Source organism: Odocoileus virginianus, chromosome 2 (assembly GCF_023699985.2).
Source record: "Odocoileus virginianus isolate 20LAN1187 ecotype Illinois chromosome 2, Ovbor_1.2, whole genome shotgun sequence".
Classification (NCBI taxonomy): domain Eukaryota; kingdom Metazoa; phylum Chordata; class Mammalia; order Artiodactyla; family Cervidae; genus Odocoileus; species Odocoileus virginianus.
The window spans coordinates 76,886,155-76,911,093 of NC_069675.1; the positions used below are offsets into that span (position 1 = coordinate 76,886,155).

The following is a 24,939-nucleotide window of genomic DNA, read 5'->3' on the forward strand; positions in this document are numbered from 1 at the left end:
AAGAGGAGAGTGAAAAAGTTGGCTTAAAGCTCAACATTTAGAAAACTAAGATCATGGCATCTGATCCCATCACTTCACGGCAAATAGATGGGGAAACAGTGGAAACAGTGGCAGATTTTATTTTCTTGGGCTCCAAAATCACTGCAGATGGTGACTGCAGCCATGAAATTAAAAGACACTTGCTCCTTGGAAGAAGAGTTATGACCAACCTAGAGAGCATGTTAAAAAGCAGAGACATTACTTTGCCAACAAAGGTTCATCTAGTCAAGGCTATGTTTTTTCCAGTGGTCATGTATGGATGTGAGAACTGGACAATGAAAGAAAGCTGAGTGCCAAAGAACTGATGCTTTTGAACTTTGGTGTTGGAGAAGACTCTTGAGAGTCCCTTGGACTGCAAAGAGATCCAACCAGTCAATCCTCAAGAAAATCAGTCCTGAATGTTCATTGGAAGGACTGATGTTGAAGCTGAAACTCCAATATTTTGGCCACCTGATGCGAAGAACTGACTCACTGGAAAAGAACCTGATGCTGGGAAAGATTGAAGGCAGGAGGAGAAGGGGATGACAGGGGATGAGATGGTTGGATGGCATCACCGACTCAATGGACATGAGTTTGAGTAAACTCCGGGAGTTGGTGATGGACAGGGACTCCTGGCGTGCTGCAGTCCAGAGTCGCAAAGAGTCAGACACGACTGAGTGACTGACCTGAACTGAACTGATGTGAATTTATGTCAGTTCACCCCCTGCTTACGGCATTCATACACTAGGTGTGACCTCTCCATGTAAAATGATAACTAGCATTTTCCGAGTCCCTACCACACACCAGGAACCTTCCCATTTTACTGGTGGAACACTGAGGCTCAAAGACACTGTTTGCCCAAAGCTCCACACCTGTGAGTACCAGAGATGGGATTCAAGCTCAGGTAGGTCTGCCTGATTTCAATGAGTATAGAAAATCAAGATCCTCTTCTAGCTTTTGGGGAAAATTAAGGAAGGATTGGGAGAGAGGGCAGACATGGGCCAAACCAGCAGGTTTGAGGGGAAGAAAAATGTGTACATCTGACACATTCCCCTCTTCCTGCCGAACAATCCCACCAAAGGTTCTGTTTCTGTGTTCCCATCATCCCTATCTGTGTGTAACTGTTCAAAAAAAAAAAAAAAGACTAGAGCATTCGTGATTTTGCACTTATACTGGTTTCTGACTTTGTTGAATGATTCAGTAGGATCCTGGCAAAACACATCAAGCTCATTCAAGTATCTCCAGCCTCCGCAGAATTCCTCTCTTCACAGGACAAAGGGAGACCCTTGGTGGCATCCTTGGGCTCCCGTCCAGCCTGGCTGTATTTCTTGCTGGGTTGACTACAGCTTTCAAAAATGAACACAATGACCGCCTCCAATACTGAGAGGGGAAAGGTGAAGATTGAGCGGTAGATCAGACTCTCTCATCACCCAGAGGCCTGACATCCAATCTTGGAACAGAACGAGGAGCATCAAACGGACGAGCAGACGGTACACAAGACTGATAACAATGCCCTGCGTCATTCTCCCAGAGAATCACAGGAATAATGCTGCTCTCCCAAAATTAACCTTTAAAACCAGTGCCTGAGAACTTAAAGCAGACACTATAAGTGACACTGCAGCCTAGGTCTGTGTCCTCTGTGTTTGCAGAGAATGCTGAGAGCACCTGTCACTGCCCTGCTCACATTCTTCTGAAATGTTGTCACTTCAGCGCCACCCACAAGATTGAGAAGCCTGCAGTTAGGGACAGTGTCCTAATATCAATCTTCAAATTAATTGTCTCTGTTATACAATAACACCTGACAGGTTTTTGTTTTTGGTTTTAGCCAATTCCTCTCCCCCAAACCAACAAGACTAAAGAATAAATTAATTAAAAGAATCAATATGGATAATGAAAGGCAGAGGATCAGCAATGGAAGCAGAGAAAGAAATTATCAAAGATCAAAATTGGTTGCCAAGACCCATTCCAGCACTTTCTATAGGATAAGAGTTTTATCCTGAAGACACAGCATCTCCAACACTGATATGATATATCTTGAGTGGGGTTTTAAGTCTCAGAGCTCAGAGTCTCAGATATCATTGAAACTGAAAAAGTGAAAGTGAAATCGCTCAGTCGTGTCCGACTCTTTGCGACCCAGTGGACTGTAGCCTGCCAGGCTCCTCCGTCCATGGGATTCTCCAGACAATGATACTGGAGTGGGTTGCCATTTTACATACCCCCAAATCTCCCCTTGTTCTGACTCAGCTCCTTGAGGCACCTGCTGGTGATTTCAGTTCCCAGTTTCCTTGTCAACACAGAGCAAATAAGCTATGCAGCTGACACAAGTGTCCACTCTGTCTGCCACTTCTATTTAAAGAGTGGAACTTAGTAAAGCAAACAGAAGTTTATTTACTCAGCTCTGGGACACCTGAGTTTCTGAAGTTGCAAGTCTGAGACAGAGCTGACTCCAATCCGTGATAAGGTTACCAGGTAAATGACACCTTGGAGCACCTTCCTAGCAACCCGCCAACTTCCCTGGACACATGCTGACCTTGCAGACTTCTATAGCAGGGACTCTTGCCTCAGCACCACTGACATTTTGAGGCCAGATAATCCTTTTTTCCTGGCAGATGTCCTATGCACTACAGGACATTTAGAAGCATCTCTGGCCTCTACCCGAAGGCTTCCCAGGTGGCTAAGTCATAAAGAATCCACCCACCAATGCAGGCAACACAGGTGTGACCCCTGGGTCGGGAAGATGCCCTGGAGGAGCAAGATCCTTCCTGGAGAAGGGGATGGAAACGCACTCCAGTATTCTTGCCTGGGAAATTCCATGGACAGAGGAACCTGGTGGGCTACAGACCATGGGGTCACAGGAGTCAGGCATGACTGAGCGACTGAGCATGCACACAGGCACTGGAATCTACCTGCTAGATGCCAGCTGTATACCTCCTTCCTGCCCCCCAGGGTGTGACAATCACAATGCCTCCAGATGCTGCCAAATGTCCCCTTGAGAGCAAAATCAACAAGCAGAGTGAAAAATACCTCAGACACCTATATGGGAGCTGGAAGTTCAGAAAGGTCAAAACAACAGATTGTACTAATACTTCATCTGCTGACAGGGGCTGGGGAAATTTCCCCAAAACACTTATTCCTTTAGAATTCAGTCCTGGCATTTCTGGTGTCAGACAAGCAAAATTTTGCAAATGAGGAAAGATAAAAGCAAGGTTAACCTTTTGTTGAAAGTCAAAGCATGCGTCACACAACTTGAATCTTGAGTCGAGTGTAAAGATTAGTGATTTTCTCCGTGAGTCGGCCTTCTGTTTGCTAACATTTTCAGCGCTAGGATAACACCCAGGGCCGCACATTCATACAGTTTCAAAGATGTGGCCTACTTCCTGTGGGGCGGGTGCTCCTGCTGGCCACACCCACTCCTAATCAAATCTGCCAAAATTGTGGAAACTCCGATTTTCCACAAAATCAGTCTGGTAGTCTTGCCCCTATTCATCATCTACAGACAAATTCCCAATAAAATCTAAGAGTAATGATGCAATATGAGTACAAAGAAAAGGTAAAAGTTGACCCTACCTCTAACTTGCTTCATTAGTAAGAACTGTGGTCAAGGGTTTTGCTTAAATAAAGCTAAAATAATGCAATCAGGCCACCATAGTAGAATTTAATGTGCCAGCAAAATCATATTTAAATCCTATAATCCAAAGCAATCAGAATAATACAACCTTGTCTAGTTAATTCAGAAAGTAGTTTACTAAGAATATCTCCAAATGACTTATTTTTTCCAAATTATCAAATTCCAGTGGAGAATGAACATGTGGAAGGGAAGGGTGGGACAAACTGGGAGATTAGAACTGACATATATACACTACCATGTGTAAACCAGCTAGTGGGAAGCTGCTAAATAGCACAGGAAGCTCAGTTGGTGCTCTGTATGACCTGGACGGGTGGGATGGGGGAAGCAAGAGGGAGGCTCAGAGGAAAGGGATATATGTATCCACATAGATGGCTCACTTTGTCATACAACAGAAACTATTACAACATTATAAAGCAATGATACTCCAATAATAAAATAATAAATAAAGAAAATATGAAAGTCGCTCAGTCGTGTCTGACTCTTTGTGACCCCACGGACTATACAGGCCATGGAATTCTCCAGGCCAGAATACTGGAGTGGGTAGCCTTTCCCTTCACCAGGGGATCTTTCCAATCCAGAGATCAAAGCCAGGTCTCCAACATTGCAGGTGGCTACTTCACCACCTGAGCCACAAGGGAAGCCCAAAATATAAAATATAGAAGCCATTAAAAAAGAAATTCCTTAAGTCAATAGGAAAAATCCTTAAATTAAAAAAGGTTTTTTTTCCTTCCTTTTGCTCTGTCTCAAGAAGAAAATGAAAGCTTCCCAGGGTCTAAAATATTCAGGAATTAAAAATAAATTGATAGGGATTCTGGTATTCAGAGAGAAAACCTGTAAGTGCTCGCTAAAGTAAGGCCTCTAAATGATATTTGAAAGGTTAATACAAATTATACTTCTCTTGGCCATCCAGAATGAGTGAATGCAATTCCATCCCCAGAAACCCCAAGGGCTACAAGCGTGGTAACTGAACACCACTGTCCTCCCCCGGGGTTATGTTCCTAGACGACCTCCCCTGGGGAGCAGTAAAAGGCAGCAGGCCGCTGCTGAGTCATCTTCAAACACAACCCACAGACAGGAAGGTAAGGAGGGTCTGTGGAAGGCTGTGCACCTCATAAGGAAAAGCAAAACCACACGCCACTGACCCCAGTGCGGTCCTCCTCCACGACTGCCACCATTCCACTGGCCCCAGGGAGGAATGCCCTGGCTCCCTCCACGTTGCAGGAGTCCCCCAGCTTCATAGCTGACAAGCAGGGGTTCAGTCTGCAGCCAGGAAACAGGAAAATCATCCCACCTGGGGACTTTAGACTTGGAGTTCAATCTTATCTGTCCCCACGTTTGCAATGACATGACTGACGCATCCAACATCTACACTAACACAGTGATAACATGATCAACTGAAAGCAAACAGTTCTGTGGGTACAGTGGGGGGGGGGGATAGTAGCGGTGTCAATTGATTAAAGGAAATTTTCTGGAGGACACTAGTAATGTATATCACAAAATCCCACAGTTTCACCTTTTGGAATGTATCCTAAGGAAATAAATCAGACAGATGTCCAAGGATGTAGATACAAGGATGTCACTGCATCATTAATTATTCATAAGAGTAAAAAGGCAACCTAAAAGCCCATCGATAGAGGAATGATGAAATAAGACTAGGAGCAGGCCATGCCAAAGAATACTCTGTGGCCATTAAAAATGCTGACATGATCATAACAGCTCTGCATACCAGGTCAGGTTCCTCTCTAAGTGTTCTCACCTGAACCCATTTAATTCTCACAACACTTGGACTAGTGGTATTTCCATTGGGTTCATTTTACAGAGGGAGCAACTGGTAAACAGAGAAGTTAAACTAACTCTCCAGAGTCAGTAGCTCCTAAGTGATGGTTTGACGGTTTAAATTCAAACAGTAATGCTCTAAAGCCCTATTCATCCACCGAACTCCACTGCCCAGAGATTCATGGAAAGTAAGTCACAAAATGGTGAGTAGGAGAAGAAAATAATTATAATACAACAGCGTCATGATCTGATCTTTATAAACTATGTCTGCCTTTATGAAATGGAAAAAAGAAAAAAAACTAAACAAATATGCCCCAAAATGTTAAACACATTCTCCCTGAATGATGGAATTTGGGGTGATTTTTGCCTTCTATTCTGTACCTCTCAGCATTCTGTGAATTTCTTTAAAGTATTACAAAAACACTGAAGAAAACAATTATTTCTAGTTGGGAAAATAAAAGGTCATAAGCAGCCTTGGTCAGCATTTGGGAAGGGAGGAGAGACAGAAGAGCAGACATTAAGTTAACTCACAGGTCCGGGTGAGACACAGCGCTCCGCCCCCGCGCTCTGGCATCATGTGTAGGATTAAAAGCTTCTGCTGTTCATGCCGTCTGCTTTAAGGAAGGCCTGTCCTGGAAATAACGGAAGACAAAACACAACATGCTTCTTGCCCTTCGTGCTTAAGGAGCTTAGAAAATGTTGGAGGAGAGTAAATAGGTAAATAAACAACTGCAACCCAAGGCAGAACATCAACACAAGAGGAGATGCTGAGAAGGTGCTGCAGTTGAGAGAGGGTAAAGGGTCCCCTGGGATGGGGAAGCGGGGACACTACCTGACCAGGGGTATCAGAGCTGAGCCCGAAGAGTTGGCTCAAATACGAACAAGTAAAGAGCAGGGGAGAGTAAGGCTGCTCTCCAAGTAAAGCAAAGAACTCGTGTAATATGCGGGGACTAAAACGCCTATAGTAGGCAGAGAGCAGAAAATGGCTGGACTCACCCAAGATGTAGCCATATGACCTAGACTTACTGATTTTACTTTTTTTTTTTTGGCTGTGCCTTGCGACTTGTGGGACCTTAATTCCCCAGTAGTGGAAGCTCTGAGTCCTAACCACTGGACTGCCAGGGAAGTCCCTAGACGTATTTAAATAGATTCTTTCTTCTCAGAATATGAAGAAATTGTAGTGTCCACACCTTGGTGAGCTGGGAGTTACCCAGGTGAGAGAAGTCTCTACAGAAGCAAAATGGATTGCTTGTGGCCATACAGAGAATCTGCTGAAACATGAGACCACACCCCAGGTCTCCCGAAGTATTCAGCCAAAAGGAATAGCCAGAGAAATTTAGTTTTCAGTTCAGTCGCTTAGTCATGTCCGACTCTTTGTGACCCCATGGACTGCAGCACGCCAGGCTTCCCTGTCCATCACCAACTCCCGGAGTTTGCTCAAACTCATGTCCACTGAGTTGGTGATGCCATCCAGCCATCCCATCCTCTGTTGTCCCCTCCTGCTCCCGCCTTCAATCTTTCCCAGCATCAGAGTCTTTTCAAATGAGTCAATTCTTTGAATCACTTGGCCAAGTATTGGAGTTTCAGCTTTAGCATCAGTCCTTTCAATGAATAGTAAGGACGATGTCCTTTAGAATGGACTGGTAGGATCTCCTGGCAGTCCAAAGGACTCTCAAGAGTCTTCTTCAACACCACAGTTCAAAAGCATCAATTTTTCAGCACTCAGTTTTCTTTATAGTCCAACTCTCAAATCCATACGTGACTAGCGGAAAAACCATAGCTCTGACTAAGCCAAAGCCTTTGACTGTGTGGATCACAACAAGCTGTGGAAAATTGTTAAAGAGATGGGAATACCAGACCACCTTACCTGCCTCCTAAGACATCTGTGTGCAGGTCAAGAAGCAACAGTTAGAAGCAGACATGGAACAACAGACTGGATCCAAATAGGAAAAGGAGTATGTCAAGGCTGTATATTGTCACCCTGTTTATTTAACTTATACTCAGAGTACATCATGAGGATGGACGAAGCACAAGCTGGAATCAAGATTGCTGGGAGAAATTCAATAACCTCAGATATGCAGATGACACCACCCTCATGGCAGAAAGTGAAGAAGAACTAAAGAGCCTCTTGAGCAAAGTGAAAGAGGAGAGTGAAAAAGTTGGCTTAAAGCTCAACATTCAGAAAACTAAGATCATGGCATCTGGTCCCATCACTTCATGGCAAATAGATGGGGAAACAGTGGAAACAGTGACAGACTTTATTTTTTGGGGGGGTCCAAAGTAACTGCAGATGGTGACTGCAGCCACGAAATTAAAAGATGCTTGCTCCTTGGAAATAAAGTTAAGACCAACCTAGACAGCTTATTAAAAAGCAGAGACATTACTTTGCCAACAAAGGTCCATCTAGTCAAAGCTATGGTCAGAGAAATTAAAACAAAACAAAAAAACCTTTGGCATTATCACTGTTCTAGAATATCTGAAAAAATTAGAAGCTACCACTGGGTAGAACAGTGCACCACGAACTGCAGTGATCCAAAATGGCTAGATCATCTTTAATGAATTAATAGAGAAGAACATATATTGCTAAGTTATAAATTGGTTTTAATATTCTGGTAACTGTATTTCCATACAGTTGGATTGTTTTATATTCTGTGGCTTTTTTTTTTTTTTTTTTTGCTTTTAAAAATGCTATTCTAAAAAGTGGTCCATAGATGTCCCAGGACTACCAAAGGATTCCATGGCACAAAAAAAGTTAAGAATGTAAAATTGTACATCACTTCATGTTACTCCAGTAGTAACTTCCATCTTACTCAGACTAAAATTTCCCTTCCCTGACCTGACTTATCTGATTTCATCTCCTACTCCTCTCATTCTCTTTCACTGACATCTGGCATACTGGTCTCTGTGTGCTCACCCAGCTGTGTCCAACTCTGCGACCCATGGACTGTAGCCCGCCAGGCTCCTCTGTAAGTGGGATTTTCCAGGCAAGGCTACTGAAGTGGGTTGACATTTCCTTCTCCAAGGGATCTTCCCAATGCAGGGACTGGTCTCTGCAACAGTCCTTAATCCTACCTCAGGACCTTTGCACTGGTTGATCTTTGTGCCTCAAATGCTCTGCATTCAGGTGACTGAATCCCACATCCTTCTTCCTCTCATCCTTCAGGTCTTTACTCAAATGACAGCTTCTCAATGATGCTTTCCTTGTTTACCCTATCTAAAACATCCCTCGATGAAACTCCCAGCTTCCATGCTTACTGTATTTTTTCTCCTTAGCATTTGTTAATCCCTAAAATACATAGAAACATATGCTTTGTCTCTTTATCTTATTTATAGTTTGTTTCCCCACTTGGATATGAGCCCCATAAAGGCAGAAAGTTTTATCTTGTGCTTCACTGTATCCCCAGCACCTTGAACCTCACATGACACATATGAGGTTCCCAAAAATTACATACTGAATTGATTGATGAATCAATCAATTGGTTGACATTTTTGGCTACTGGCTGCTTCCACACCATGTCGATTTTGAAAGTCTCTGTTGCCCACTGGGAGGAAAGAAAAATCACACAAAATGTGCTTTTGAAACTGTGGTCACCACAGATGAAAAGGAACTTACTTATCGGCCACTGCAGATGGGAGATACATTTTTTTCCTTAATAAAAACAGTTTTACATCAAAGACAAAATAGATAAGTTCTAACACACACAAGTTATGGATCAAGTTACAGCATAAAAAATACAGAAAAGTAAATAGAAAAATTGGCATATGGCATACAACCAATAAAAGCACACTAACTCAGAATGTAGTAGAAGTGATGCTGGTGATATGATCATCATACAGATTTCACCTGGCAAATGATTTAAAAAAAGAAATGGACAGCTTACAAAGGCATGAGTAAATACACGTAAGAAATCACTACATGGGCACTGCTTGACTTAACCTGCTGCTTTTAAAATGTAGAATTACCCATTTGAAGGCTTTGCTGCTTACCTATTAAAATAGCAAAGCTGCCTTTAATATTGATAAAGTCTGAAGCTCACAGCACTATCTTCATAGACATATAAAACACCTCACTCCATGCTACACACCAGGAGCATGTGGTTTTAATAAGAACAACCTTCTTCTGGTAGGATAATCTGCCAACCAGGCAAAGGAAGACTGGACTTCTTGTAATTATAAAAGGTGAGGGACAAATAAAGGAAGTACTATTTTATATCACATACATCCTTATACAGACATGCTCAAGTCACTCACATATTAAAAAATTATACAAAATAGGGACTTCCCTGGTGGTCCAGTGGGTAAGACTCCCACACTCCCAAAGCAGGGGGCCGGGGTTCAATCCCTGGTCAGGGAACTAGATCCCCTGTGACTAAGACCAGGAGCAGTCAAATAAATAAATAAATAAAATACAAAAAAATCTGCCAAATTCCTCCTTGCAACACAGCTTCTAGAAAACAGTTTTTACACTCATCCTTCCTTCTCCTACAGTACTTGCCCTAATGCTAAGTGTTTTGCTAAAGGTACCTCCAGACGACCAAAGCCAAAGTTCATGTCCCATCTCTGCGTGACTTGCCTGTTTAAGGCATTTGTCACTGCCCACCTCCCGGCCCTTGCAGTTCACTGATGCCACGTCTCTGGCTACTTATCCTTGGTTTCCTATGAGACTCTGCTTCCTCTTCCCGAACCTTAAATCTGAGTTCACAAAACAAAATAGCTGCAGGGACTAGGTAAGATGAGAAAGGAGGTCATCTGGCCACTGTGACAACCTGGAGAGCACCAGTCCTGCCAGAAAAAGGATCACTGCCCCTCATCTGTGAGCATCAGGTGGCCAGATGACCCCACACTGTCAAGGATATCCATTAATCTTATTTTTACAGGAACTTTCCCAACTTTTTCAATGTCATCAATTTCGTGGTTAATGTTTTAATTCCATAAGCCAAATCAACAGATTTGTAGCCTGGATACAGCCTATGGACCTCAAATTGGTGTCATTTCCCCCATCCTGTGGGTTTCTCATCTCGCTGTTCTCCCTGAAAATTTAACTTGACTCAAGAGCCCAGGTGTGGATCTCCAGCCCAGAGCCCCCTCCTACCTGGTGGATTCACGGAACTGCCTACTGGATGTATCCATTCGAATGTCCTAATGGGCCCTTCAAATAAAACACGTGTACACTTTCCCTTCTTCCTCTGTTCCCAAACATCTCTCAAGTCCCTTTCCTTCCTCTCTCTCTCCTGCCTCCGCTTCAATTCAGACACAGTGTTCCCCATGGTTTACTCAATGGACCTCTGACTACCCTCCCCACCCCAGGCCTGTCCACATTCTCTACTCTCAAATTCATTCTCCCATCCAAGCTACCACATTCTCTACTCTCAAATTCATTCTCCCATCCAAGCTAAAGCTCCCTTCTAAAAGGCACAGCCTTGTATGACACAGGGAACTCGGACTGGTGCTCTGTGACAACCTAGAGGGGTGGGATATGGCAGGGAGGGGAGGGAAGTTCACGAGGGAGGGGACATATGTACACTTACAGCTGATTCACGCTGTCGTGTAGCAGAAACCAACACAACATCGTGAAGCAATTATCCTCCAATTTAAGTTTAAAAAAAAAAAAAAAGGAAAAAAGATAAATAAATAAAATGCACAACCTTAACATGTTCTGATGGCTCCCTTGGCCTTCAGGATAAACTCTGGATCCACACTGCTTGAGTCTGAATCTGCCCAAAACTTAATCTAAGACCAAGGCCATGCATGCTCAGTCATGTCTGACTCTTTCGTGACCCCATGGGCTGCAGCCCATCAGGCACCTCTGTCCAGGGATTTTTCTGGCCAGAATACTGGAGTGGGCTGCCATTTCCTTCTCCAGGGGATCTTCCCCACCCAGGGATCGAACCCACATCTCCTGCATTGACAGGTGTGTTCTTTACCATTGCACCACCTAAGAACAGCACTATATAAATACTTATTATTCTATCATTAAGCATTGCCAGAGCCCTGAGCGTCATCTGAGCAAGACCTGGAATTCTAAGCACACGGGGACTGACCCATCTCTTTGATGCTACTTTGACCCCCTCCCCAGCCCCCCAGGTAGACACACCTGCATCAGGTTCAGTCACAGCAACAATGAGAGGCCAGCAGAACTCACCGGCAGGCCTTTAGTCTCCTGTGTCTCTTTCAGTACACCCCTCACTCGCTTCCAGCCAACACCGTTCTTGCATTTGCCCTGCTCCCCTTTCAAAACCAGTCGGAAATGCTGTGAGGTCAGTGTTCGTGCTCAGGTATGAAGTGAGGCCTCTAGACACTTCTCACAACACCAAGGGCTCTTTGGATACAAACAACAAGTGGGGTGGCTCACTAATAAATCCAATCTGTGTCCATCAGAAGGCTCTCTGAAGCTCTCTGGGCCAAAGAGAACCCTGAAGATCCACACGTGGCAACAGATAGGAGCCGGGGCACTTCTGAAGGACATGGAGACAGAAACAGCTGACAGAAGAGGTCTGGTCAGGGAGAGCAAGGAGCACACCAGTGGAATCCTCCACCCTTCAGTCCCTCCACTGACAGACGCCCGACAGGCTGGGCCAACTGTCTGTCCATCCAGTGGCTGGACTGGGGCAGAAGGAATCTCAGGGGCATTCTTAACACCCACCATCCCACCAAGACAACAACCACACAGGGAGGAATAATTACCCAAAGGAAATTAGAGGGCTGCAGGAAGAGGAAAGTGATGTGTGGCTGAAAATTCCATTCAACTTTCCCCCAGAGTTCTCTATTCTTGACCTTAGAACTATAAACACGAGGATGAAAAATGTTCGGGCTTCCCTGGTGTCTCAGTGGTAAAGAAGCCACCTGCCAAAGCAGGAGACTTGGGTTCAATCCCTGGGGCGGGAAGTCCCCTGGAGGAGGAAATGACAACCCCCTCCAGTATTCTTGCTTGGGAAACCCCATGGACAGAGGAGCCTGGTGGACTACAGTCCATGGGGTCACAAAGAGTGGGACAGGACTGAGAGAGTAAACAACAACGACATGAATACTGTAGAAGTCTAAGGAATTTCAGGTCTCAAGGAACAGGTCAGATTACCTCTGTGGGTGATTGAGGTCCCTCTCTAATGCCCCAAATTCCACTCGTAGTCAAGTCAGTGACATCATCTCTCCCCTACTTCTCACTAACACCCCTTCCCTATCCACAGGCAGCCAGAGACTTTGCAAAACTAAGGGTCAGAACATGTCTACACTTTCCATAAACCTACAGTAGCTCCTCAGTGTGATGTTCGGGACAGAGTTCAAACTCCTTTCCACAGATGTCAAAGCCAGAACATTCCCGCCTGTCTCTCTGACCACTGTCTCCACCCATCTACTTCCAACCCTCTTCCTGGGCTAAGACATATTCCTCCCATCCCCAGCCATGCGGTATACTCTCTTTCCCAAATCTCACTGAAGTTATCCCCTTGGTTCCCTCCTTTTTCAGTTAATTCCTGTTTGGTCTTCAAGAAACAAGCTCGAGAGTCATCTCTTCAGGACACTCTCTTCTGAGGACTGCACACATGTGCACGTCCACACACAAGCACGCACACATCTCTAGCTACACAGGCATCATGCTCGGGGCTAACAGATCTGTACTTCTCAGCAATATCACCGACACAGTGATATCAGCACCCGATACACAGCAGGCAAGTGGGAGAAGTCTGGTGGGATCCTGACTAAATGAATGTTCCACCTAACGGTAAAAAAACAAGGATTTTCCTGCTCAAGAGTGGAGAAGCCTGCTTGGAGGGTGCCTTCATACCATACAGTCTTCCCTGGAGGCTCCAGGATGTGGGATGAGAATGTTTGACCAAACTATCATTTCTGCCTAGTCTGTGCCCCTGATATATCAAGGTCTTTCCAAAGTATTGTAGAAAAGCATTGCTTCTAGGAGTCACAGATTTTGCTAAATCATAAATCCTCAACATATTTACAACAAAACTCTCTGAGACAGCCAAATGTCTGTTGCTGTAGTAAGTTGTCACAGAGACTATTTATTTCATGGAGTGAAAAAAGAAGTTTCACTTAACATTTTAAATATGATGGTTTATGTAACATCTAATCCATTATTTGGAAGGGAGAAAAAATGTTTTTATGTTTCACAAATATCCACATCCAGCTCCTGGAAACCAAGCTGGGAGGACTTTTCTTTTTAACACTTTGCCCAGAACTATCCACTATGACTCACTCCAAACTTTATCAATATAAAAAAATTATAAAATAATGAGATCCCCAGGGGATGCGAGTCAGGATCACGTGACTGAGTGGGATCTGCAGCTGGCTCCCACTGCCCAACATCATGAGAAAGAATCTAATGGCATATCACGAGACTAGAAAAAAGACAGAATTCAAAATTCAAAGTATATTTTCTATTGAGTGTGTATTGCTTTCACACCATCATCAAGTTGAAAAACAGTAAATCAAAATATCATGTCAGGACCATTTATAGATATAATCAAAAATGCATGGCCCTCAAATTCTAAAATACTACTATCTTGCCCTTCATAGAAAAAATTTGCCAACCCTTGAGTAAATACTTAACACTCAAATAACAAAAATGCCAATAACATAGAGATCCCCATATTTGATTATAAACTCTTCCCTTTGATCATATGCGTGCATGCTAAGTCGCTTCAGTCATGTCCAACTCTGTGTGACCCTATGGACTATAGCCTGCCAGACTCATCTGTCCATGGGATTCACCAGGCAAGAATGCTATAGTGGGTGGCCATTCCTGCTCCAGGGGAATGTCCCCTGATCAAATCTGCGTCTCTTACATCTCCTGCATTGGCACATGGGTTCTTTACCACTAGGGCCACCTGGGAAGCCCAGTTTGGAATTCTCCAAGCAAGAATCCTGAAGAGGGGTGCCATTCCCTTCTCCAAGGGATCCTCCCAACCCAGGGATTGAAACTGGGTTTCCTACATTTCAGGCAGATTCTTTACTGTCTGAGTCACCAGGAAAGCCCTATGATCATGTATACCTGTCGCAAATTCAAACTGTAGACTAGCATAGAAATTAAAAATTCCTAAAATGCCCTAGAATTTCTTTTGTCAGATATGGGTAGAGCAAATATTGTCTCCAATCTTGTGGTTGCTTTTGTCAATTATTATTGTTACTGTTTCATTAAAAAGTGAGTTAAAAAAGAGTTTTGAATTTGACTTATTAAAATTAATTTGCACACCTCTCCTTTCTCCAGTCTATATCCTAAGGGTGCTCATTTCTCTCTGAGTTTCAAAGTTTTCCATACAAGGAAGAACAAGGTGGGGTAGAACAGGAAGAAAGAAAAGGAGAGACCCCAAGCCCTCCAGCAAGCACAGCAGTGATGTGGACAGAGCCCCAGAGATGGCTTTTGGCACCATCTCTGGACCAGTGCAGACTTTCCTCCTGACCTTCTAAGCAGACGTCCTCACTCCACAGTAAATAGGAATGCACGCTTGAAAACAACTAATGATATGACACTTCTCTTTTTCAGGAGCCACCTAGTTTTTTCACTTGAAATCATAGATAAACAATACAGGGAATTGTGAAGGTCCTAAATCAGACAGTATGACACAACAAGAAACAAAAACATATAACATAACCAAAAGTTAATTTGGCTGTGGATTTATTCTACAGCAGTAGTTCTCAAGTGATTCCCCGATGGCCCAGTGGTAAAGAATCCACCTGCCAGTGCAGGAGATGTGAGTTCGATCAGGAAGGTCCTTGGAGGAGGAAATGGCAACTCACTCCAGTATTCTTGCCTGGGAAATTCCATGGACAGAGGAGCCTGGCGGGCTATACAGTCCATGAGGTTGCAAAGAGTTGGACATGACTGAGCATGCACGCAAGCCAGCCAAGTAGTTCTCAAAGTGTCATCAGGGACCTCTGGGGTTCCTAAGATTCTTTAAAGGGTTCATGAGGTCAAAACTATTTTCATAATAAACTAAGATGTTATTTTCCAATTTCCTTCTCATTCTCTTGCAAGTGTCCTATGGAGTTTTTCAGATGATATATGATATTTGAGAACATAACAGAGAAGCAAATCTCAGCATTCCATTGTGTTCTATTAATCTAGACAAATAAATTTGTAAAAGTGAAAGACAACGTCACTTATAATTTTGTTAATTAAAAAAGATAGTTATTTTTCATAAAAATATGCCATTTGTGTTAACATGTTATGAGATTATCATTAGTTTAAATGAATTAATAATTAATTTGAAATGCATCCATTTTCATTTCTAATATAAACATTACCTGGTAGCTCAATTGGTAAAGAATCCACCTGCAATGCGAGAGACCCCAGTTCAACTCCTGGGTTGGGAAGATCCGTTGGAGAAGGGAGAGGTTACCCACTCCAGTATTCCTGGGCTTCCCTGGTGGCTCAGCTGGTAAAGAATCTGCCTGCAATGTGGGAGACCTGGGTTCGATCCCTGGGTTGGGAAGCTCCGCTGGAGAAGGGAAGGGCTACCCACCCCAGTACTCTGGCCTGAAGAATTCCATGGACTACACAGTCCATGGGGTTGCAAAGAGTTCAACACAACTGAGCAACTTTCACATTAACAAAAGCTTAAAACAAAACCTTTTAAGCATATAAAGGTCCTGAGACCAAAACATTTGAAAATGCAATTTCACAGCAATGCAATCTCAATTTTTTTTCTGATTTTTTTATTGTGGTAAAATATAGATGACCTAAAATTTACCCTCTCAACCATTCTGAAGTATACAGCTCAACAGTATTAAAAGCATTCATAATACTGTGCAAACACCATCTGAAACTCCAGAACTCTTTTCATGTTTAAAACTGGAACTCTCTACCCGATACTGTACTTTTTGTGGATCTGTCTACTTTGTCCAATCAGCTAATCAGCCCACACTAATGGGACCCTTCCTCCTCTAGAGTGTGTAGGGTGTGTGTCTGTGTAGATTGATGTGTGGGGCAGGACCCTGTACCCTGGAGAGACAACTACATCCCCTCCTGTTTACACCACACAGTCTCAGATGTCCACGGCTCAAAACCACCTCCAGTTCCACTCCTTATGATTTAACTCTGCCTTCATGGGGCATTCTGAACCTTAACCCCAACATCTAATAGCATTTCAGTTCAGTTCAGTTGCTCAGTTGTGTCAAACTCTTTGCGACTGCAGCATGCACGCCTGACCTACAGGCATGGACTGAAGCATGCCAGGCCTCCCTGTCCATCACCAACCCCCAGAGTTTACTCAAACTCATGTCCATTGAGTCGGTGATGCCATCCAACCATCTCATCCTCTGTCGTCCCCTTCTCCTCCCACCTTCAATCTTTCCCAGCATCAGGATCTTTTCAAATGAGTCAGTTCTTCACATTAGGTGGCCAAAGTATTGAAGTTTCTGCTTTAGCACCAGTCCTTCCAATGAATATTCAGGACTGATTTCTTTTAGGATGGACTGGTTGGATCTCCTTGCAGTCCAAGGGACTCTTAAGAGTCTTCTCCAACATCACAGTTCAAAAGCATCAATTCTTTGGTGCTCAGCTTTCTTTATGGTCCAATTCTCACACCCATACATGAGTACTAGAAAAACCATAGCTTTGACTAGATGGACCTTTGTTGACAAAGTAATGTCTCTGCTTTTTAATAAGCTGTCTAGGTTGGTCATAGCTTTTCTTCCAAGAAGCAAGCGTCTTTTAATTTCATGGCTGCAGTCACCATCTGCAGTGATTTTGGAGACCAAAAAAAAATTAAGTCTGTCACTGTTTCCAGTTTTCCCATCTATTTGCCATGAAGTGATGGGACCAGATGCTATGATCTTAGTTTTCTGAATGTTGAGCTTTAAGCCAACTTTTTCACTCTCCTCCTTCACTTTCATCAAGAGGCTCTAGGGGCTCCCTGGCTGGCTCAGCAATAAAGAATCTGCCTGTAGCCTTAAGAGATCTGTGTTCGATCCCTGAGTTAGGAAGATCCCCTGGAGCAGGGCATGGCAACCCACTCCAGTATTCTTGCCTGGAGAAGCCCATGGACAGAGGAGCCTGGTGGGCTACAGTCCATGGGGTCGCAAAGAGTCAGACATGACAAGCAACTGAACACCGGAGGCTCTTTAGTTCTTCTTCACTTTCTGCCATAAGGGTGGTGTCATCTGCATATCTGAGGTTTTTCATATTACTCCGGGCAATCTTGATTCCAGCTACCACAGAGACTGAGACAGAACTGTTTTTTTTGTTGTTGTTGTTTGGGTGTCTCCTGAGGAGGCACAGGTCAGCAGTGGACCGCTGTGGGGGTAGGGGTTCTGGGTGCAATAGAGCTGGGTATGGCATAAACCCTCTTGGAGGAGGTCACCATTAACTCACCATAGAGCCACTAGAGCTTACACAGGACTGGGGCAACAGACTCTTGGAGGGCACAAATAGAACCTTGGGGGCACCAGGACCCAGGATAAAGGAGCCATGACCCTACAAGAGACTGACCCAGACTTGCCCTTGAGTGTCCAGGAGTCTCAGGCAGAGGCGTGGGTCAGTGGTGGCCTAGTGCAGGGTCGGGTCGCTGAGTGTAGCAGTGTGTGCGTGAAGGAGATGACCTTTATCTTCCTTACCTCCACCATAGTTTGCCCTCAGGTCAAATAACAGGGAGGGAACACAGCCCCGCCCGGCAACAGAAATAGCATTTAAGTGGGGATTATTTCCAAGTTGCTGATACAAACTTACAAATGAAGGGTTTGCTGGTGAGCTCTTATCTGCTGATGTGGGTGAGAGAAGCAACTGGTAAAAAAGCAAGTCAAGCTAACTCAGGAGCTGTGAGGGTCATGTTACATAACTGTACATCCTACTGGATACTCTCTACTTCAAAGCCCCGAATAAAAGACACGAGATGAGAAGGCAAAGTGTGCTGCAGCTTCCACATTTTAAGTCTGGAGGAGCTGGAAGAAGGGAATTCAGGGCTCATCACCAAAAAGAGGCACCACGCTGACATTTGATTTCTAATTAGATCCAGAAGCTTGGGGAAACGGCTTAAAGGTAAAGCTCTCAGGCACCATATGAACTTTCATGAGATTCCTATTTTTGCATATCCGGAGCGCCTACACCGTAGGATGTATGACTTAAGGAGGTGATGAGAAGGTATGAGGATGCTGATACCTTTTTATACTTCCGCAAAGATAGAAAGATAAACACTCTTACATGATGACACTTTTTATTTACACATTTAGGGATGAGGAGACCAGCTTCACCAAGAAGCTTCAACCCTGAAACAGTGAGGGGCTAAGTTTTAGCCAGGCAAGAGTTCATCACCAAGAGGAGGAGGGTGGGCAGGGTCCTCATGAGCTGGTGCTATTGTTTAGTCGCTCAGCTGTGTCCTACTCTCTGGGACCCCGTGAACTGTTGCCCACCAGGCTCCTGGGTCCATGGAATTCTCCAGGCAAGAATACTGGAATGAGTTGCCATTTCCTTCTCCAGGGAATCTTCCCAACCCAGGGATCCACCCCATATCTCCTGCATTAGCAGGTGGATTCTCATGACACCCCCTCATGAGGGTACCACACTTAAAAACTGGGATGTTAAGAACCCACAAGAAAAACACTACCCAGAAGGTATGATTTATTGACCTCAAAGACCAAAACGCAGAAATACCCTTGCCAGAATCCAGGTATCGCTTCTCAGTCCAAATCTGCAAACTACAGTCTTTAACCCTGGAGTTCTCCCATCTCTTTAGCCAATAAATGTGTTATCTTAAGTAAACCGTGTTAACTGTTAGTTACTCAGTTGTGTCTGACTCCTTGCGACCCCATGGACTGTAGTCCGCCAGGCTCCTCTGTCTATGGGAGAATACTGGAGTGGGTAGCCCCTCCCTTCTCCAGAGGATCTTCCCAACCCAGGAACTGAACTGGGGTCTCTTGCATTGCAGGCAGATTCTTTACCACCTGAGCCACCAAGGAAGCCCAAGCACGTGATTTTAGGTTCACCTTGGCAGGCCAATCAGGACTTAGGAAAGCCAAACCAGATGACAGAAGAATGAAAGCAAAAAAAAAAAAAAAACAATGCAAACATGTTCAAGCCCAAAATGTTAGTCTGCTGGCATTCTTTCATCTGAACACACTAATGATTTGTCAGGATATAAGTCAGCACTACTGAAAGCAGCCTTCAAGAGGCAGATGCCTCTTCACTGATCTTTGGAGTAATTTTCAATTCCATGGTCCTGTTTGTGCTGTCATTCCCTTCAATGATTGATTGGTCACTGGGTAGTCCATCACTTCTTCAAGACTCCATCAGGCTTCCTGTGATGTTCCTTGTTGATCTTCAGGCCAGCATATTCTGCTGCACGTGGGTTCCCAGATGATAGACCATATGTCACTCTCTTGCATCTTTTTACGGGATCCCCATGGGTACAGAGGAAGAGTCCCATGTGATGAGGAAGACCCGGTAAAGAAGGATTCCACTGAGATGAAAAAGGTTGGCTTCTAGCCATGCCTAACGCTCCCCATCGGGCCTCGCCCCCATACATCTTGGGAGAGGCTCCGCATCTCCCCAGCAGCACGCTGATCACGGATGTCTTTCCATTTAAGTCAATTTGAAAGCAGCTTGCTGGTGATCATCAAAGAGCAAATGCTTAGAATCTCACCACAAATGTTCCCACATACCCACTCACAGTTCTCCTAATTCAATTTATAAAAATGATCCAAATTAACACATCTAAATGACTCTATGGAAGAAGAATATTTGTAGAAAGATCATCTATTTTTTTAATCATAAAATTGCCAGGTTGTGGGGAGAAAAGCAGGGAAGGACAAGTAACACACTCAAACTTACTCAGTGACTGGAGACAAAGCCAGAGGAACGTCTAAGCTTCTAGAAGTGCTAAGTAAGTAAGTAAGTGAAGTTGCTCAGTCATGTCCAACTGTTTGCGACCCCGTGGACTGTAGCCCACCAGGCTTCCTCGTCCATGGGATTCTTCAGGCAAGAATACTGGAGTGGGTTGCCATTTCCTTCTCCAGGGGATCTTCCCAACCCAGGGATCAAACCCAGGTCTCCCACATTGCAGGCAGACAATTTAACCTCTGAGCCACCAGAGAAGCTAGTATTGTATAACTCCCCATTCAGAGATGTGTGCGCGCTGGTTTACAGAGGAGCTGGATTCAGCTCCCTAACCTCAGCCACAGTCGCCTTCCACGCGGAGACGCAAGGCCTCCCCCGCCCTCATCCCGTGTCTGTTCCCTTTCATAACTGACCTACACCTGTAGGATCTCCACTTCCTCACTCCCTATTCATTCTCACTCAGTCCCAGCTGGCTTGAAGTCTCACCTCTCCAACATGCCTCTAATCAGCCTCCCAATGGCCATGCCATTGAACCTCTCCAGTCTCTTCATCTCTAATCTCATTTTCACAGCCTTCACAGGTGATCTTCTAGAACCATAAACTGGCTCCTGACACTCCCCTGCCACAAATCCATGAACTCCTCCCCAGAGCCCTGGTGATAAACTCTTAAGATCTTGAACTTGGCCCTAAGTGCACAGCGTGACCTGGCCCCTGCCTTCCCCTCTGAACTCCTCCCAGCACCTTGGCCGATTCTCCTAGAGTACCTCCAGCTGTCCAGGTTCATTCCTGTCTTAGAATCTTCATGCCCTATTCAGCCCAGAAATCTCTCTCTCTGCCTTTTCAATGTGATAAAGTTCTCTTCACCTCTCAGAAAGAAAAGTCTTTTCCTCAGTAAGGTCTTCCCAGCTCCCCCACCTAAACTAGCCCCCACACCCCCATCCCTGCTACTCTCCCAGATGCAATTCTTTAGAACTCTTGCCACTACTTAAGTCTTGCATTCATTTGTTTAACATCTGTCTCCTCACCAGCCCCAGCCTAGTACATTACACAGGGTAGATACTCAAACACCTGTTGAATAAATTCTTGTGCAAATTTGTGTATGTAAAGAGGATAGATACACGACCACAAAAGCTAACCATTAAGTCAACGTGGGTGAGCATCTGCTGCATGCTCAGCTGGGCTCAGGTTATCCGCTCAGGACATCAGCAGGATGTTTCATTTGTTGGGGACTTCAGCAAGCACACTGAAGCCAGCTGCTATCAGCACTAACTGCTCATCTATAATGCTAAGTCGTGTCCAACTCTTTGGGATCCCATGGACTGTAGCCCGCCAGGATGCTCTGTCCATGAGATTCTCCAGGCAAGAATACTGAAGTGAATTGCTTATCTATAGTATTACTGGCTAAAAGGAGGTCTTGGGTCATTATCATCCAACACGTGTGCAATTAAAGACAATTTTATAAGGTATCTACTCCAAACAAACCATAGTGCAGAAAGGAACTCTGCTCAATATTATGTAACAACCTAAACGGGAAAAGAATTTTTAAAAAAAGGATACATATATATGTATAACTGAATCACTTTGCTGTACACCTAAAACTAACACAACATTGTTAACCAACTATACAACAGTTAAAAAGCTTAATAATTATATTTAATTTTTAATAAAAGGTTGCTTTCTTTCTCTGCCTCTTACACAATTCTGGCCAATAGGATGTAAGCAGAAACGTGCTGGAAAAACTTCTGAAAGAAAAAACAAACATCAAGCAAGGCTCTGTAGGATTCCAAGGAGAGCAAGACCCCCTTGCTACAAACAAAAAAATACTACACACTAATCTAGGAACTATTTAGAGCTTAGCAAGAGGAGTTAACTTTTATAGCCCATAGATGTATGTTGCAAAGTTACAAAGGCTGATCTTCAGAAATGATAAAGGAGGACAAGGATGGACTTTTTCTAAACCAGCTTCTACACTGAACTGCACACTCCGAATGTTGTTGTATTCATCACAATTGTGATTTCTCTCCAAGTTTCACCTATCAGGTCACTGAAAGCAAAAATAAAACAACAGTAAAAGGTTCTTTCTTCTTCTCCCCTGCCCCAACTAAGCATTCTAGCTAGCCAAGAGTAACAGCCAAACTCCAGCTTCAGGATGAAATTCAAACTCCACCTCCTCCAAGACCCTCCTCACCCACTGTCCTCCTTATGAGACACAAAAATGATGGCCTAGAGTCAGAAGACTCCTGTGTGTGTTGCTAGCTCAGGCGTGTCCAATTCTTTGCAGCCCCATGGAGCCTGCCAGGCTCCTCTGTCCATGAGATTTCCCGGGCAAGAATACTGGACTGGGATGCCATTTCCTAGAAATGGCCAAATCCAAGTCTCACTCACTTTGCCTTATTTTTTTCATCTGTAACTTGGACTTCCTAACCTTCCCTCAGCCTGTCACTTATTGCACTCGATTACTGTGAGAACTGAAATGAGATAACCTTCTGCTGCTGCCGCTGCTAAGTTGCTTCAGTCGTGTCAGACTCTGTGTGACCCCATAGACAGCAGCCCACCAGGCTCCTCTGTCCCTGGGATTCTCCAGGCAAGAATACTGGAGTGGGTTGCCATTTCCTTCTCCAGATAACCTTGTGAGGTTTCTGCAAACTACAACAGGCTAGACAAGAACAAAGTCAATGTGATTTTTATCAGGACTCATATTTAGCATCTTGTGTGGTTCTGTCTTATGCGTGCTAATCTTGAGTCTCCAAGTCCACTGTAAGTTCAAGCTTGCAGAATATATCTTAGATTCTGCCTGTCCTTAGTGCCTGCAGTACTGGGCACAAGGTGGTTATTGTTGTTGTTGAGTCAATAAGTCATGTACTTAGTGATTCTTTGTGAAATGGACTGTAGCTCGCCATGCTCCTCTGTCCTCCACCATCGCACAGAGTTTGCTCAAATTCACATCCGTTGAGTCGGTGATGCTATCTCACCATCTCATCCTCTGCTGCTTGCTTCTCCTTTTGCCTTCAATCTTTTCCAGCATCAGGTCATCACACAATAACTTTTTGTGACTTGGTTACTGGTTGGCTTTTTTAATGGATTTGACAGAAAGTGCAATGTCCTGTGATTTTCCTGGATTTCTCACTGATAATAAACATCCTCTCTGGAAATAGCCATAATGTTTACCTACCCCATGACCTTTATGGTCTGTTTCCCTTTTTCCCTACCAGCTGGGCAGAGTTCCATTGGAGAGAGGATAACATTGGCTAAAGAAAAAAAGATATTTTTTCTAGCATAGTTTTCAAGTTTCTTTTCAAGGGGATATGGGGAGAAGGGGGAAGGGGAGATGGGGAGTTCAAGGGGAGAAGCAACCAAAAAGTTGCTTTGTAACAGCAAGCCACCTCTCAAGGTCACCATCCAACAAGCCCAGCCTGAGTCCTACTAAGCGCAGGGCACAGGGTCAGGGCTCCAGTGATACACAAAAAGGGACAGAGCAGTGGCTCCAGCTCCACAGCCAGACTGCCAGGGACAGAATTCTAGCTTCCCATCATCCTCACTATGTGACTTTGCACGTGATACTCAATTGTCTCTTTTTTCTCATCTACAATAGGGTGATTCACGGGAGCAGAGATCAGAGTTATGTAGCAATAAGTCAAGGGATTCCTGGAGCCACCCAAAACTGGACTAGGCCAAGAACAGATTCCCCATAGAGATTCTGGAGGAAGTATTGCCTGTGTGCAAACTTGATTTGGGACTGCTAGCCTCCAGAACTGTAGAAGATTTTTTTTTTTCTGTTGTTTAAGCCAATAAAATAAAAAATGGGGTGTTATAAGAGCCTAATCTCGTAAGATTGTCATCAGGATGAAATGAGTTAATGCATCAAGAGCTTTCAGCATAGTGCCTCATTCAGGGTAACAACAATGTCCAGCATCAAGATCCTCACAGCTAAATGAGCAGCAAAGTAAGCCTAGGAGCCATGAGCAGGTAGAAATCAGGCTGGAGCCCAGGTCCCCAGTCTTAGTAGGTTTTTCACACAAGTGGTACTTGGGCAGATCTACCTTTTTGACACCTCATCAGCAGGGACAGTAAGCACACCCACCCTTCCCTCTGCCTCCAACCCCCCTGGGTAGCTGTCCTTGCCTGCTAGTGAGACCTCGGGTCCAGCCCCATCCTGCGGTCTCCCATCAGCTCAGGGCACCCTGCAGGGGCTCCATCTATTGCTGGTTCCCACAGAAACCCTGTGACCAAGAAGGGAAGCCACACTTCCCAATGGGAGTGTTTTGAGGATTAAGTGAGATAATGCCTGGAAAAGTGCCAGGCAGAGTAGCTGGCATATGGTATCCAGCCAATTAATGCTATTGTTTATATAGATAGATATTGTGATGAAAAGTGAAAGTCGCTCAGTCGTGTCCAATTTTTTGCAACTCCATGGAATTCCTTGCAACTCCAGGGAATTCTCCAGGCCAGAATACTGGAGTGGGTAGCCTTTCCCTTTTTCAGGGGATCTTCCCAACCCAAGGATTAAACCCAAGTCTCCCACATTGCAGGTGGATAAAGAAGAGGACTTCTCTGGCAGTTCAGTGGTTAAGACTCCACACTTCCACTGCAGCTGGCCTGGGTTCCATCCCTTGTCTGGGGAACTGGAGAATGAAGATCCCACATGCCTCGAGGCATGGCTAAAAAAAAAAAAAAAAAGAGGAGGAGGAGGAAAACCATTGTGATGCCTGCTCTCTTAGAGGTGACACACATCCCAGCC

General features: G+C 44.4%; 1 protein-coding gene across 4 annotated transcripts in view; it reads right to left on the reverse strand.

Moving 5' to 3' along the window:
* KCNS3 (potassium voltage-gated channel modifier subfamily S member 3) overlaps nucleotides 1–24,939 on the reverse strand; it is a 47,336-nt gene that overhangs the window by 19,317 nt on the left and 3,080 nt on the right. For 2 of the 4 annotated variants that reach the window (XM_070451416.1, XM_020910128.2), the window contains exon 2: nucleotides 5,954–6,054. The exons of the other annotated variants lie outside the window; for them this stretch is intronic. The gene's annotated coding sequence lies outside the window, so the exon portion shown is untranslated. The remainder of the gene's footprint in view (nucleotides 1–5,953; nucleotides 6,055–24,939) is intronic. 4 annotated transcript variants of the gene reach the window in all.